This window comes from Sinocyclocheilus rhinocerous, unplaced genomic scaffold, assembly GCF_001515625.1.
Source record: "Sinocyclocheilus rhinocerous isolate Xijiao unplaced genomic scaffold, SAMN03320098_v1.1 scaffold1234, whole genome shotgun sequence".
Taxonomy (NCBI): domain Eukaryota; kingdom Metazoa; phylum Chordata; class Actinopteri; order Cypriniformes; family Cyprinidae; genus Sinocyclocheilus; species Sinocyclocheilus rhinocerous.
This window is the reverse complement of record NW_015656153.1, coordinates 1,425,893-1,443,965: the sequence shown is the minus strand read 5'-3', so window position 1 is coordinate 1,443,965 and position 18,073 is coordinate 1,425,893. Positions and strand designations below refer to the sequence as shown.

General features: G+C 37.8%; 1 pseudogene; it reads right to left on the bottom strand.

Moving 5' to 3' along the window:
• Positions 1-18,073, bottom strand: part of LOC107719499 (usherin-like) — a 236,590-nt pseudogene that overhangs the window by 106,745 nt on the left and 111,772 nt on the right.

Here is an 18,073-nt window from a genome sequence, read left to right as displayed (position 1 = left end):
TATATATATATATATATATATACATACATACAGCGGGCAAAATAAGTATTGAACACCACATCACCCTTTTTCTCAGTAAATATATTTCTAAAGGTGCTGTTGATTTTCACCAGATGTCGGTAACAACCCAAGTAATCCATACACACAAAGAAAACAATACAAATAAGTTCAGAAATTAAGTTCTGTGTAATAAAATGGAATGACCCAGGGAAAACGTATTAAACGCGCTTACTGAAATTGATTTAATACTTCGTACAAAAGTCTTTGTTGGTAATGACAGCTTCAAGACGCCTCCTGTATTGAGAAACTAGTCGCATGCATTGCTCAGTGTATATGCAGTCAGAACTCTGGGTTCGGAGCGACAATAGGGGGAGTAATTAATGAATTTTTATTTTGGGTGAACTGTCCCTTTAATAAATGAGGAAACTAGATTAGGTAAAATAAACCACATGTATGAGTCATAAATTAAAGAACAAAATTGGTCCATATGTCGGTCCAAATTTCCTTGCTTGCTATATTGCAATATTATCATGTTATACCGTTTATCTTGTTAGATTTGTGAAGGAATCATTGTTTTGATTCAAATCTTTTCAATTGATTCAACTCACAAGACCGGCCTCAACAATTCATTCATGAATCCAGTTCAATGTACAACGATTCCGCAATTCGGTGACTCTCCCATGCAATTACAATGGTTAACGATGTTGTAATGATTATCGGTGTCAAAAGTCGTAATAACGACTTCAATTTTCACACAACAGCCTCATTCTTCATTCACACTTATTATACCAACATTGGGTCTCATTCACAAATTGCGTAGATTATTCGTATTTATACGCACATTCGAATTTCTCATGAAAACGTTTTGCCTAATTCACAACACGTGCGTACGCACATTAATTTGTTCTTAAATTAGTGAATATTAGTGAACTAATATTCTATTAGTGAATTCGGAGCATTCTAAATGAGTTGCCACGTGCACGAGGTTAGTAATTTGCATAAAACACGCCCAGACCATCTCCATATAAGGGCTTTCTGCACACGCTTTCCTTTACAGCCTTTTGTCACTCTTGTCAAAGATGCTCCACACAACCCCATATAACGCACTCTGTCTTCAGACGCGCTCTTGCCAGATCTTTGAGCAATACCAAGTGCGCAGTCCTCAAAATCAGTTCATACACAATAAAACATATTTTATACAGAACCAGTTCACAGAGGTCTCATTGGCCGGCTATACATGCGCTGTTATTCAGAGAAACCTATAAAGCGCTATAGTCTAACGCAGCTTTTCATATCTTTCACTGTACATGATTAAATCATTTTAGGATGAAATATATATTTATTGTAATTATGCATAATGCATAACTATTATCCTTAGATAATAAGTTCTGTGTAATAAAATGGAATGACCCAGGGGAAAAGTATTGAACACGCTTACTGAAATTTATTTATGACCGCTTCAAGACGCCTCCTGTATGGAGAAACTAGTCGTATGCATTGCTCAGGTGTGATTTTGGCCCATTCTTCCACACAAACAGTCTTCAAATCTTGAAGGTTCCATGGGCCTGTTCTATGAACTCTAATCTTTAGTTCATTCCATAGATTTTCTGTTGGATTCAAGTCAGGTGATTGGCTGGGCCATTCTAGCAGCTTTACTTTCTTTCTCTGAAACCAAATGAGAGTTTCCTTGGCTTTGTGTTTGGGATCATTGTCTCGCTGGAACGTCCACCCTCAAGAGTACAATTTTTGTCTCATCTGACCAGATTATATTCTCCCAGTATTTCACAAGCTTGTCTAAATGTTGTGCAGCAAACTTTAAACGAGCTTCAACATGCTTTTTCTTCAGCAATAGAACCTTGCATGGTGACCTGCACATTCTTTGGTTTTCCAGCATCTTCTGCATATTTGAACCCTTTACAACATTGACTGTATGATCTTGAAATCCATTTTTTAACACTGAGGACAATTGAGGGTCTCATGCATAACTATTGCAAAAGGTGAAAACATTTACTGATGCTCAAGAAGGCCACACAATGCATTAAGAGACGGGGGGGCAACTTATTTTGTCTTCTGGGAAACATGTATTTATGTAGCTTCTGAAGTCCAGTTCTAAATGCAAAAATATGATCGTTAAACAAAATGAGAAGAATTTACACATCATCATCCTGTTCAAAAGTGAACCGAGTGAAACATTTTGAAATATGATAGGCAACCTTTCATTGCATCTGCATTGCATCCAGTCCTGCTGATGGGTTAGGGAATCTCCTCCATGCTGAGACTGTGCTGGGAGACACAGCAAACCTTCTGGCAATGGCACGTATTGATGTGGCATCCTGGAGGAGTCGGACTGCCTGTGCAACCTCTGTAGGGTCCAGGTATCGCCTCATGCTACCAGTAGTGACACTGACCATAGTCAAATGCAAAACTAGTGAAAAACAGTCAGAAAAGACGAGTAGGGAAAAAAATGTCAGTGGCCTCCACCTGTAAAACCATTCCTGTTTTGGGGGTCCTCTCATTGTTGTCCATCTAGTGCACCTGTTGTTAATTTCATTAACACCAAAGCAGCTGAAACTGATTAACAACACCCTCTGCTACTTAACTGACCAGATCAATATCCCAGGAGTTTAACTGCCTTGATGCTACACTCTGATTAAAAAGTGTTCCTTTAATTTTTTTGAGCAGTGTATTAAAAAGAATAGTTGAACACGAGTTCCCAAATAAAATATATATTTTTAAATTGTTACTGCCTTGAGTTATTATTTTGTAATAAATGTAAAATTGTTAAAAACACTAACTTATTAATCTGAAATGTAAATACATTCTTTTCAGAAAATGCAATACAGTGCATTCCTCTTTTGTTTTAAAGATTTAATATTCAGACGGTGAGGAATCATGGGGCCATCTTTAATCTGTGCATATCACAGAATGGAGAGAGAGAGAGAGAGAGAGAGGATAGAATTAATCTGTTTTTAAAAAGAGAGTCAAGAGACGGGTGGAGAATGTGAATGGCACTTGTCTAATGGTGCGGTCAGCTCTCTGTGCCTCTGATTTACAAGGACTTCCTGGCCCCTTCTGAGCCTCCTCGCCTCGCTTCCAGCCCAACGCATCATCAACCCTGCATGCGGATAATGCTGCAGCTTCTATTTACTGCGAGAGTCATCCGTCTCAACACAATCTCACTGGTCAGGGCACTTACACACCCACCCTCATGCACACATGAGGGTATAAAATATAAAAAAATATCTGTGAGTTTCACAATATTAGAATTTTAAGTATTAATATTGAATTTGTTCTATATGAAAAAATGGTTAGATGAAAAGATGATGGTCAAATATAATAAAATAATACAATACAAAAATGATAAAAGTAATAGTAAATAATAATAAGTAATAAGTAACTGCAATGTGGATCTCATGACTTGCACATTTCTATCCAAAAGACATTGAGACTATATTACAAAATTGCCTGGAAGCACATGAACACATCTCACCCATCAAGAAAGAAAACATCTTGATTCTGGGTCTTGTCTTAGTGCTTAGGGAGGAATTCAGGCAAAAATCATCTATTCTGAGGAGCAATCTAGTCAGCATCAGCCTCAATAATACAGCACTCCAATGCTCCAAGTGAAGTCCTTTCCCTAAGTGAAGTCTCATTCTCAATCAACCCATCTCTTGTCCAGCCACAAGAACTCAATAACTGTTGATTACTTAAGTCATTTCAGCTGTGCTGAAATAGAATCGTCTCGATAGAATACGAATTAGAATTGAATACGCCTGTAATGGTCGAAGCACTAAAAAAAAAAAAAGGTTATGAGGGAGAGACTGAATTCCTGGTTCTGTGGTCTCTGGTGTAGAGAACGAACTAAATGAGATCAACTCATTGACATTACTGCAAGAAAAAAAGATGTTAATACTTTGATTGATGAGCGATGGAACTGCCAATTATGTCAATAAAGAGTATGGATATGCCAAGCTGATCGTGTGACTTTCAAAGCTTGAAGTACCAATGCGTCATTTAAGAGGACAGGGTGACAGTCTGATTGAACGGAGAATGAAGAGACAATGCGGGTGTCTGAACCCAACGCTATACAGGCTGGCATGCAGGAACAGGGACATGGCTCGTGCTCAGCGGGGGTCAGTCTCATCACTCAAGTCAGCTCTCCAAAATTAGTTTTACTGCCAAGCTGCAATTTTCATAATGTCCATGTGGCTTGTATTAGGCAAGAAAAAGCTCGGCAGAGGGACGCTGCTGCTTTGAGAAGAGTAGATAGGGTTTTGCTGGACGGACTTGGGGATGAAAGCCATTTCACTCTTTTCCTCCATCTGCCTTTGCTGCTATGGCTTTTGGGCAGGAATAAACAGCGCAAAGCCCGGCCAACCAGTCATAAACATAATGATGATGATGAGCATATGGACAGGTCTGGACCATGTCCCTACACACTGCCGCAGCTCGGAGATGCCAATGCTACTTCATATAGTTTGGACCTGAACACCAACACACACATACACACACACACACACACACACACAGTGCACCAGTGGTGTAGCACTGACTGAAGAGGTGGGCATCCTGTGAATTTATCAAGAAACCACCAACTGCACACAAATATTAGATGAAAGGTGACAAAAGTCATATGATATGATGTATATAAAACATACTTCTGCATAAAAAGCTACCTGTAGATACTGTACAGTCCCGTATCATATTCCTACATGTTTCAACACAAAAGGTTTGCACTGTCAAGTTTCTTGCTGGCATGGCATAGAACAAAAAAAATCTTACAGGCAGCAAACTTTTGATAACTATACATTAGAAAGTTAAAGTTACCCATGTTAACCTACTTATTATAAAAATGAGCATCATAAACATATGACGTTTAACTAACAGGTCAGCGACTGTTTAAAACATTTAACACTGGTACTGTAAATAAGTGTATAAATGAACTAAAAGCTCAATTGTGGCAAAAATGTTGTTTCAGCTGCCATGGTTACGTATTATTACTTATTTTTGGGTGAGCATAGAAAAAATCCTTAGAAAAACTGGTTTTATACAGTGTATGCTTGCGTTTGCCCTCGTCTACACTACAGTACCAAAATACAATGGTGTTAACCTATATGTTCTGCACACTGAGGAATGAACAATATGTTCAAAGCATTTGATTTTTTCCCTAAAGTTTGTAAAGAGAGAAAAAGATGGAGAGAGAGACAGTGAGAAGGAGAGTCTAACGAGAGTAAGACACCCCATTGACAAAAGAGTTAATTCCTCACAGCCTTATTTCATCAAACAGTCGGCATGAAGCTTCCTTTGTTTCACCTCCCTCCTTCCTCAGGTATATCAAAAGTGTCACTAATCATTTTAAACTATGCACTTTTATGTTTCGTCTGTATCCTAAGCCTTCTACTCTGTCTGTTCTTTGATATAACAAGGACAGTTTGAGACAAGGCTTGAGTTCAGCTAAGACAAACCAAAAGATCTACTGAAAGAAGTGGAGGGAAACGTGTGGTATTTAAAATTTATACTTGCGTCTTTGTGTTGAACTTGAACAATTTCGCAGAACTTTAACTTGGGTGTGTTGCTGTTTTTAACAGGGCCATCGGAGAGCGATTGGTCTGTATTTAAAGGCTGGATATTAACATGGAGTGGCGTTTACAGGTCAGCTTCATCATCTAAGAACATGCAAGGCCATGTCCCATTCCCCCGAATCAATCCTCAATCCATACACACTCCTCTGGGAATGAGCGTTCCGTTCACCTCCGTGAGAGATGAGACAACGGCGGAGCTCTGAGGTTTCAAATGCTGATGTTTGTTCATGAAACGTGCCCCAGCAACTTCATTTTCTTTTCCCAACAGGAAAATGATCTTCCTTTCAGGTTCAGACGGAATGATAATTGTCACAGAACGTAACGCAAAAGCAAGCAAAGCAAAGGTGGTTATCAGGTCGAAAGACATGTCTCGCCAGTCTCTTTGATCAGGAAAGATGTGTGTGTGCAAGTGTGTGTGTTTGTGGATGCATGGGTCCTGGCTGGGGAATTTACAGTTGTCTGGCCAAAGAAATATGGGCCTGGTCATATTACTTTTACATATGAGATACAACTGACAGTCTAATGATTCCACAGCTAAAATAAGTATGGGAGTGGCTTTAACTCGGATGTAAAAATTAAAATAAAATAAAAAATAATAATAGTTCACACATTAAGCCAATTGTGTTTGCTTAAAACATTTAAAAATAAGGTTAAAACCATGTTTTATTCTTACCTTTTAAAGTGAATTTTCATTCATCTTTATGACTTTGAATTAAAATATATTTTATGTAAATTGTTGTCTGTCATTGCATTATGTTCAGAAATGTTTATTGAACATATTATCAGTATACACATTAATTCTTCAAAAATGAATTGTAATCATGTTAAAAAAACGTATTCCTTAATAAATTACAGTATTTTTATAGGCGTTAAGAAAATTTTACAAAGACTAAATTAAATTTACTTGAAACAGTGTAAGTAAATGTTACTTTGCTTTGTGCAACTACTTGAAAACATGCTGTTACATTTACTAACAATTTAAATTGAATCCTACTCCAATTTTTTTTTCAGTGTAGGGCGAAGCATTTATCACTTGTCATGTTGTGCTTGGTTATGACGTGCAGTAAGAGAGTAAGAAGGAGGAAACCAAGAAAGGAAAATATCAAACACAAATTTTAAAGATGTATCATTTGCACTGAATATACACCCTCATCTAAAGTAACACGGGTCCACTGACCCCTCTTTTCCAACCATTTCTTCCCACTGAACACAATGGGGGGTTGGGAAGGCAGAAATCAGTAAATTGTCTTTTTTATCTCCTCCATGGTAATTTACCCTTCGCTTAAACACATATAACCCAGTGCGTGTCACATGCTTCCCAACAGCCATTCTCTGTATAAATCAGCTTAATAAGTTCCCACACCATTAAGTAAAAGGAAGGATGGACCAAGGCCTATTTAACCAATGAGTTGTTACCTTTCATTTGCCTGAGAAGGTCGTAAAAAAGAACATTCTGGAGCCATAAGAGTCATAATTAAAATCAACAACAATTTAACAGTGGGAAAGTGTGGCTCCTTAGTGTGGCAATAAACTTATAGTGGCTACTCTTGTGTGCATACGCTCTTATCTGCCATTGCCATAGACAGGAAATGGCATGTTTTTAGATCACCAGCAGTGGGCATTGTTCTCTGTCAGCCAGCAGATGTCCAATGTCTCCCTGCTGGCCCCGTACAGAGCAGCATTAGGGGGCCCAGAAGATTCAGCCTGATCAAACAGCTCGCTCTCCGCCCGTGTGGAGGCATGTGATTAAACATTAGTGCAGAGAGCCTGTAGCTCTGCATCAGATACGATGAGCCAGGGCTGAAGTTTACAGGCTGTCTGTTAATGAAGAACATGGCAATATTATGGAAATTGAGCATTTCTAAATTGTATATGCGAAAAAATACACATTTTACTTATGAAGATAAGTTTTGGAAGGAAAAAATCAATAGCAGGTGATTGCATCATTTTAGTTTGTGTACAAAATCCCAGTGAGTTACTGCATATTGATTTACAACTAACTGCGCTAATCATATTCTTGTCAGCTTTCTGGCAGATGTTGATGTTTTAGCCAGCGGAGTTTATGAGATTTCTGAGGATCATTTAGATTTCATAACATCCAACCTATTCCTATTTCATATTTCATTATCTAATAATTTAATTTTTTCACCCAAAAAAAGCCCACATTTCTAGAGACATGCTGCATTACTTGTCACGTACTGTAGATACGTTAAGCCATTCTTATTTGAATGACACAGGTTCACGTACGGCTTGTTTTCATTTCTGCTTTCTCTTCCTAAGATTTTCTAGCTGTGTCAATCTTTACAATCTATATTCAATAACGCAAGCACCCCTTTCACCCCAAATAAATAAAATAATGAATTAATTAAACAAATAAACAATACATTAAATAAAAACAGATTTAGATTAAAGATTAAAGACAGAATTATTTCTTCATTATTATTTTTATTTTTTTTATTAATAATGAATTAAAACATTACCAGGGAATGCATGAACTGATGAAATGTATACACCTTTAATAAAATGTCAAAATGTAAAAGGTCAATTTGGATAAAAGAAAAATTGGATAAAAAAAAAAAGATAAAATAAAATAAAATAATGTTTGGAACAAATGGTTATTGCAATAATTCTCTGTGGGTAAGCTACGATCAAATCTATATAGTAAAAGAACATAATCAACGTGTGGCATGTGTCAGTTTACCTAGTCTGTGTACAACAAATATATAAATAGTGTTCTATTACAGAGGGCTGTGTTTGGTACTGACCTCCTGGTGGGATAGGAGAGCTCTCCACACAGCCCTGACTGTTACAGGCCTTCACCAGCACAGTGTAATTAGAATATGGCAGCAGTCCTCCTATGGACACCCACTGGCCCTCTTGACCAGTGCTGAGCAGCTCTCGCGTTTCAAAGCTGCTGAAGTTCTGACCTGAAACACACAGAGACGCAATTTAACATCCATATAAAGGCCCATCAAAGGATCCGAGCCATGCTGACGTGCGGACATCTTCAGGAACTTGGATGATGATCATTTTGCCGATAAGCTCCTAAATACAGATCCAATTTTCTTGGATCATCGACAGCGAAGTGTCAGCATGATACATGGACCGGCTCACAGATCAAACTTATGCTATAAGTTAGAAGAACGGTATTTTCTTAGAAAATACCTTTTAAGCACAATGACACTTTTTAGACTGAGAAGACGCTGGACACTCTCTTTTACTCTCTCTCTCTCTCTCTCTGTGTGTGAACCGCAGTGCCCTGCTGACACAGGGAAACCCAGGCTTTGGCTGTCTGGGTCTTAATCCAGAAATGGGGATTGATTGCTCTGCCAGCCCAAACATTGATTCAACACACAGGAAGCTGGATCCACAGAAAAAAAAGAGCGGCAAAAATAGAATAATGTTTTACAATTTTATAAATAATGGCAGAAACAAAATAGTGAATGAACATATTGTCAATCTGGTAAAAGCCATATAAAGAGCTGTATTAAAAATAGGAAACAAAGTAAATCCATTAAAAAGATGCTCACATAATTAGCTGTAATAAGCATTATCAAAATAAAACACAATGAAAGGATTCTAAAATTTCCCGGAGTGAAATGTGTTTGCATTACAAATTCACAACCCTAGAAAGACTTACAGACACACAAACAACTGTAAGTGTCTAACTTTTCTTTTAAAATCTTTTGCCTATACTACTTAAAGGGATAGTTCACCCAGAAATGACAATGGAACAGAGACTGACACGGAAGAGAAGACATTTTTTAATAAATTCGTTATTTCTATTTTCTTTGTGCACAAAAATTATTATCGTAGCTTCATAACATTATGGTTGAACCACTGATGTCAAATGAACTATTTTAACAATGTCCTTACTACCTTTCTGGGCCTTGAACGTGGTAGTTGCATTGCTGTCTATGCAGGGTCAGAAAGCTTTTGGATTTCATCAAAAATATCTTAATTTGTGTTCCGAAGATGAATGAAGGTCTTACAGGTTTGGAACGACTAGTAGGTGAGTAATTAATGACAGAATTTTCATTTTCGGGTAAACTATCCCTTTAATATGCAGATACAACTGTAAGTCAGTCAAATATTAGTTTATTCACCCAAAAACATTGCTGTTTGAGCATTTCAGTCATCCTGACAACAGCAACACTGGCTCAAGCAATGGCGTGACCTTGGAGATGGGGCTATCTGCTTGTTTGGCCTATGGCAGATGGGTGGTTGGGAGAACTGTTTGAAAACAGTCATTATTTTAGTTTTTTCCTGTTATTAATATTTTTGTGAACATTTCTTTCCTGCCCTACATTTCATACATTCATGTGTGACAATACAGAAGAAAATATCTGTTACTTCTTCCATTTCATTACGACTCTAGTTCAGTACATGCTAAAGATAAGGCACCATAATTTGAATTTACAGCACATTACCATCACAGAAATTCAAACACATCTCTCAACACTCCCACTCATTGGCTGTAATGCTTTCAGTCAGACCCTTGCGTGTGTGCACATTAACCAAGAGGTCAAGAGCCAAGCCTCCAAGTCCCCAGCCACCACCACTTACTGTAATGCAATCGACCGCAGGATATACGGCCCTGCTTGCAAATTAAAAGGGAATTAATTCCCCAAGTTCTCACCTCTCCTCTGGACCAGATAGACTTCTACCTTCACGGGAAGAGGAAGAAGGGAGATGTGTGTGCAGGCTGAGTCCATAACCTCCACCCTTTCCCCATCTAAAGGGCTTGAAATGCAGCATCATAAAGAAATCAATAGGCATGAATTGCCCCAATGACTGGAAGCCTACAAATGTATCTCTCCTCCATTGCTTAAATCTTTAGCTGACGTTTTACATTAGTAGAAGAAGAAAAAAACACTCGGAACTTGTAAAAAGTACCTGTTTAAGCAAAAATAAACATGCTTAATGAATTTATCTGAGCTCCATGCCCTCAAAGAATCATTCTCTGTCATCTACAACTAGCTCAGACTTTTTTTTTAGTCAAATCTTATAATTGCTTCCAATTTACCTATTCTGCTTTTGGCGGTTTTTTAAATGAATTGCCCCTTTTCAGCTGGGAGTAAGAAATGTGCAGCCAAAACTCACTTTATTTCCACAAAGAGATAAATGGAAGGGTTTGGAGACTAAAGAATATATAACGGTTAAAAAGTCACTTTTTCCCTGAAGCTCTACATAAATCACAAGAGTAGTCAATATTTAATAATGCTAGCCTCGGTCCACAGTCCCTTGATCACCCCTGTCATGTGTAATAGCCCTCGCTCTGATTTTTTTGACATAAAAGCTTGGCTTTACTGCAATACTAACATGTAGAGGGGTCATTACTGATCGACATTTCCCTAATTTTGTGACCGCCCCCCCCCCGCCGATAAATTCTCCAGCAATCCACTGGGAGAAATCGCTTAAACTTCTTCTCTCCTGGCACAAAAGACAGAGAGCGAGAGAGAGTGAGACGCCTGTGGATCTGACCCTGCTAGCCTGGCGCGAACAAACCCTCCATTCTCGAACAACACACTCCACGATAATACAAAAATAAACAGTGCTGAACCCTCTGGAGCCAATGATATAATCAAAGAAGCCAAGAAAAAGCATAAAAATACTACTTTACACTCAACGTAAGCTATCATCTCCATCAGAGGTAGCGTTGTGAAAGTAGTAACAACAAATGCGCGCGTGGCAAGGCAAAGGGAAAACAGGAGTTTGGTTGGAAGAGTCCACTGGCAGTGATCTCGCTCTCTCAAATCAATCCCCCTGCACATCATAATCTTACTCTTTCTGCTCAGAAGAATACTTCAAAGCTCTTGCTCTATGAGAGGGGGGACGTGGCTGCCTTTGTGAGAGGTCACTTCCATCTGCTTGTACTAGGAGATTACAATCTTGAGTCCGTAAGCTGCTCGTCCTGCTTGTCAGATAGCTACTTTTAAGTCTGGATGGGCTGCACACTACCTCAGATTGGATCTATGAATATGCAAATTAGTCCCGCCTCCACTCTGTCACACCAGCCAGCGCCTCCTGATCCACTGAAATGTAGTAAACGCAAAACAATGGCAAACACAGATAATGACTGATAAAACTATGTTTTTACAAGCAGACAACTACAGTGAATACTGTAACATTTGTTAAAGTTACTTACTTGACGATGTTGTGTCCTAAAATGCCTCGAAGACTCGAATGCAGCCGTTTGTGATTCGCGCCCGCGAGTATACGTGTGTGAAGTGCAGACGCCGATGCGGGAGAGGTGGGTCTGACTCCGGGCTACTTTTACACTGTTGCCACGGGTTATAATGCAAGTTAGCGGTTCTAAATTCACATTAAACCACAGCTTCATGGTTTTTTATTTTTGGTTTTGTGCTGGTATTGGTATATTTTGCATGCTAGTGATAGGAAGCGATCCCTTGACGTGATTGGTTATTGGATTGTGACGTAGCAAACCGAGGGCTATTTCAAACCGCATTTCTGGGACTGCCATTGGGAAACTACAGTTTTAAGGAGAAAATACTCAGCAATGGTGTTGTTGATTAATGGATTGGCACATGGTTTGTCTAAAAGCATATAAAAAACCCCACATTGACAAATAAACAACATAAAAAAACTTGATTTTCACTACAGTGGGACTTTAATTAATTGTGCCTGATCATTAAATACTGCATTAAAGGAATAGTTCACCCCAAAATGAAAATGCTGCCATCATTTACTCACCTTCATGTTGTTCCAAACCTGTATAAGTTTCTTTCTTATGTTGAACCCAAAAGAAGATATTTTGAAGAATTTTGAAGAACCAAACTGTTGTTGGTCCCCATTGACTTCCATAGTAGGTGAAAGAGATACTATGGAAGTCAATGGGGACCAACAACTGTTTGATTACCAGCATTCTTCAAAATATCTTCTTTTATGTTCAACATAAGAAAGAAATGCATACAGGTTTGAAACGACATGAGGCTGAGTAAATGATGACAATTTTAATTTTCATGAAAAAAAACCAAACAAAAACACAAAATCATATTGGAAAACACAATTGTCTTAATCAGTTCTAAGCCACTGTGAACTCACAATGAGTTTAAATAAAAATTCAATTTAACTGAACAGAAATATTCATAATAATAATACATTTACCTTCAACCTGAGAGTAGCAAACGGCTGGTATATTAAGTTATATATTCAGCAGTATATAAGTCAATGACATAAAGAAAAAAAAAAAACGACAGCTGAATGGCAAATCTCTGACAAATTTGATTCTTATTTACCCATACTAACAGCAGAAGTGTATACGCAGTAAGGCCTGCGTCCATCAAAGCGGCCGGCTGATTGCTTTGTAAGTGATCTCTCGCAAATATTAACGATCAGGTGAGCTCAGCTTAATCAGACGCTGACGGAGTAATAAGGCGGACTGAGAATCAACCTCTGTTTTGTTTTGTTTTTTCACAAACAAGCACATTATGGGTTATAATTTGCTGATGGTGGACGATTATGCGGTATAAAAATGTCAATGTATTAATTTAGGTAGGCTATAGTGAAACACACATACTGTAACATGCACACACAGGTCTGTTGGCAGGATTAAATGTGTAGAATCTGTAAGCTGTACAGATGAACTCTTGATTAATGGAGAGAGACAATCTATTCTATTGGCCTGGCAGACAAAAAGAAGTGCTGACACAGAGGTGTAGGTCAGTCTTTTCATCTGAGACTGGCTGGACTTTGACCAGGAATACACAGAGTTTTGGATGCCTACCAGAAGGATATGTGAAAGAAAGAACAGGGGACACAGGGTTCAGCATTACACTCAATTCATTCACATACTGACAGTATATGAATGCAAATTGAATCTTAAAAATAGATAAAAATCAGCCCTATGGAGCAATAAAGGAAAAAGGTTTAGTTGTGTGCTTTTTTTTTTATATACACTGCCGTTCAAAAGTATGTGGTTAGTATGATTTTTAAAATGTTTTTAAATGAACTCACTTATGCTCAAACACCGCACTTATTCGCTCAAAAATTCCAAAAAAAAACAGTAATAATGTGAAATACTACTACGATTGTCACGGGTGCACTTATTGGCCTGGCAGACAAAAAGAAGTGCTGACACAGAGGTGTAGGTCAGTCTTTTCATCTGAGACTGGCTGGACTTTGACCAGGAATACACAGAGTTTTGGATGCCTACCAGAAGGATATGTGAAAGAAAGAACAGGGGACACAGGGTTCAGCATTACACTCAATTCATTCACATACTGACAGTATATGAATGCAAATTGAATCTTAAAAATAGATAAAAATCAGCCCTATGGAGCAATAAAGGAAAAAGGTTTAGTTGTGTGCTTTTTTTTTTTATATACACTGCCGTTCAAAAGTATGTGGTTAGTATGATTTTTAAAATGTTTTTAAATGAACTCACTTATGCTCACAAACACTGCACTTATTCGATCAAAAATACCAAAAAAAAACAGTAATAATGTGAAATACTACTACGATTGTCACGGGTGCACTGCTGAGCGGACTGAGGAGCAAGGAACGGAGAGAGACAAGGAGTACATTAATACAAATGGGTTTAATTGACACAAAGGAACATGGAACACTCACGCTATACCTGACGACATGAACAATACCGGACGCTGGAGCACACACAGGGAACCCTATTTATTCACACAGGAGGAGGGGATGACGAGACACACCTGGGAGCAATGAAACATCAAGGGAAACACCTGGGACAAATTAAACATGGGAAAGGAAGGCACATGAGGAGCAAAACAACCACAAAACACGGAACAGAGTCTGACAACGATTTAATTTTTTGAATACATGTTAAAATGTAATTTATTCCAGTGAAAACTGATTTTTAAGCAAACATTACTCCAGTCTTCAGTTTCACATGATCCTTCAGAAATCATTTTAATATCCTGAGATTTCATGCTCAAGAAATGTTCCTTATTATTATCTATGTTGAAAACAGTTGTGCTGCTTAATATTTCGTAGAAACCATGATTCTTTCTCAGGATTGTTTGAAGAATACAAAGTTCAAAAGAACAGAATTAAATGCATTTACTTTTGATCAATTTAATGCATCTGTGCTGAAGAAAAGTATTAAATTATTTAACTGACCCCAAACTTTTAAATGTTAATGTATATTTATGGCCTTTTGCCACTTTAACCGGATTTGGAAATGTTGTGAGCTGGGTTCGAACTCTCATTGCTTGCATGAGCACCACAGCTCAATAGTACTAACCATTTGATAATGGCCCCAGTAAAGCTATATATCCAATAACACAGACATTAAGAATGCATGTTCAGTATGTACTGTACAACATGACTGCACACTTGTAATGTGTTTGACAAGCATCCGCATCTGCATTTCCGTACCTCCGTAGAACCATAGAAGAAGTGATTCATGAGCTTCACAAAGAGTGTGTTTGCACCCTCACCCTCTCATTACGGCAAACGTTTATCCTCTAACCAGCATAAGGGAAGCTCCAGCAGAGATCAGGTCGGCAAGCAGTGGGAGATTCCTTTTGAGCGTGCCATTACGCTTTTTAACAAACCTGTCCGCTCTCATCCCGTGAAGAACGAGAGGAGAAGATCGCGGGTGTCCTCCCACAGTTCTTCTGGCCCGCGATAGCACCCAGCAGCCAGCCTGAGCAAAATGGAGGCCGACAACAATTCATTTAAGCCCATTACCGTGCAAGCAGGGTGTGCTAAGGTTCGCTGACCTTTCAGCATTTTTGTTTGTAAACAAACAAAGGGAAAACAGTAGAAGTCAATACAAGCAGCAGAGGCAGCATGCAGGGAGACAGTGTTGCGTTTACTCGAAGGAACTGAGGGGGGATGTGGAGGGCTGAAGGGAGCAGTTAAGTTTGATTTACCTGGCCCAGTGAAGAGGATTATGTAGGTCAGGTTGCCGTTGGGTTTAGCTGGGGTCTCCCACTTGCCTCACACTGAATGTGGAGTCTCGCTGAGGACATACAGGGTCACGTGACCAGCGGGAAGCATCTCTGAAGTCATGCCTTCCACCTGACAACAGAAAGAAAGGTAATGTCTGCTTAAAAGTAGAATTATGTCCAGTTAAAACCACTCACACATGTATACACATGCGATACCCAGTCACACACACACACACACACACACACATAACACTAGAACCTGAAGATTAGCAGCATAGCAATATAAAGCAACATAGCTTAGGAACATTTAAGTAAATTTAGTACAAATATTATATCTATGAAATGCATTATTATGAAGTGACCCTATTTACTTTCTATTCATCAGTGCATGTTAGTCAAAAATAGTTTGTCTTTGTTCAATCAAAATGTAATAATTAGATCTCTGTAAGAAATAATTTTGTTTTTCTACTGACATTACAATAGTCCATGTGAAACAAAATGAAAAAGAACAAAAACAAAACGGGTTTTGTTAAATATTGCAATTAACTTGAAAAAAATCACATTACTGTAGTAAAATAAACTGTTCAAAGGTTTGGGATCAGTAACATTTTTTGTTGTTGTTTTAAATTAAATTAATAATTTTATTCAGCAAAGACACATTAAATTGATCAAAAGTAACAGCAAAGACTTTCACATAGTTACAAAAACCATTTTTTTAAAATTAACTTTATATTTCTCAACAAAATCCTAAAAAAATAGAAAAAGGTTATTTTAAATGTTAATAATATTTTACTTTTGTGATCATAAAATACTTTTTTTTTACTGTACATTTGATCAAGTGCAGCCTTAATAAGCAAAAGAGACATTTAAAAATCATTTAAAAAATCTTGACCCATAACTTAAATAGTAGTGTAGGTTGAAGCCTGTCTGAACTGAAATTTTATATTAAACTCACTTAAAATTCCATACTTTGAGATAGCGTTAAGAGACATTATTTTAATAAAAAACAAAACAAAACAAAAATTTAAAATAAATAAAAATGCACAGCCTGCACTTTTTCCCCACCATCTGTCCACTAAATGATCAGATACTTCTTACCCCGACACCACAGCCACTCAACCTCTCGCTGCTTGCTCCAACTTTTGCTGTGTCTGCAGAACTGGCCATTTGACTAAATATTGCACGCATATTGGAAAAATGCCCAAATATGGCCCATCAAAGCAGTAACCAGCCCAGAGTGGCATTTATACCAAATGTCAAGCGTGAGCAGAAGGTGCTTTATTGAACAGAGTGAATCGATCACCTTTATGATGTTGAGCTGCCATCTGACACGCAGAGGAGGCATTAACATAATGTAAATGTGGTGGACTCTCACCAGGGGCCCCAGAGCGCAGCCCTGAGCCGTGCAGGCCTGCACACAGAAGCTGTGGAGGCTCCATGGGGACAGATCACCGACCTCGAAGCCCATAAGGGAAGAATTCTGCACCAGAATGCCATCCATCCAAAGACCATAGCTGCTAATCACACCTGTGAAGAGAAAATTAATACACGTTTGGCATATGGGCGATAGCTGTGTGTTTGCGTACATGGGAATACAGGTTGTGCTAGACATGTAAACCTCTTGCATAATCGAGAATGCAATAGATGTCCCTAAAGTACCAAAATAATTGTTGACTACAGTCAAACATACATCACCTTTAAGGACATAACCTAAACATCAACCAAAATAAAATAAAAAGAAATTCATTAAGAGCTAAAAATCAAAAAGAACACGCGGCATTCACTGTACTTCTGCTATGAAGGCTAAAATTCTCCCTCCATCACAAATCCTTATTCCAAGACACGTTTTTATACCCAAATACTGTTTGCTCCACTGATTTCCTCATATGCCCTGATGTAAACTGGCCATTCTGTTTAAAGCCCTCTGTTAAAGCCGACCATTAGGGAAAGAGTGCTGTAAAACATGTAAACACAGCCGTATACTGCTCCTGCTCTCTTTATAGCTGCTCACGGGACACACCCCTCAAGATGGACCGGTCAGTTAAAAGGTTCAAGAAGGACAACTCAGCCTGGCCCAGTGCACAGCGAAATAATATGAACAATTACACTGAGCTTTAAATAAGCCTAAAAATGCACAAATATATTTATTTAATGTATTATAATAATATCTGAAATAAATACTTAATATTTGTGCATTTATTTAAATTTGAATTTGTAACAATTTTATAATAATACACTGAGTAGGTCTTAAGATGGAAAATATATTAAATAATAAAAGCTGTGTGTTTTCTATAATCATTGCTAAAAGGAGATTTGATCCATACTTTTCAGATTGTGTCATTAATTTAGTGCACACTAATTCTGTGTTTTAAAAAATAGCATGCCATTAAAATGTTCATTTTAACATTTAGACAAGATCAAGTTTTTATTTAAAAAAATTATTTTATTTTTTAATTCAGTACTTGAAAATGTGGAAAGCTTTGAATATTCCTCAAAATATACAATGTAAAAAAATTATTATTAATTAAATGAACAATTTAACTACATAATCTGGTGTTCAATCAATTGTGCCTTACTTAATCATGTTTAATTATAATATAATAT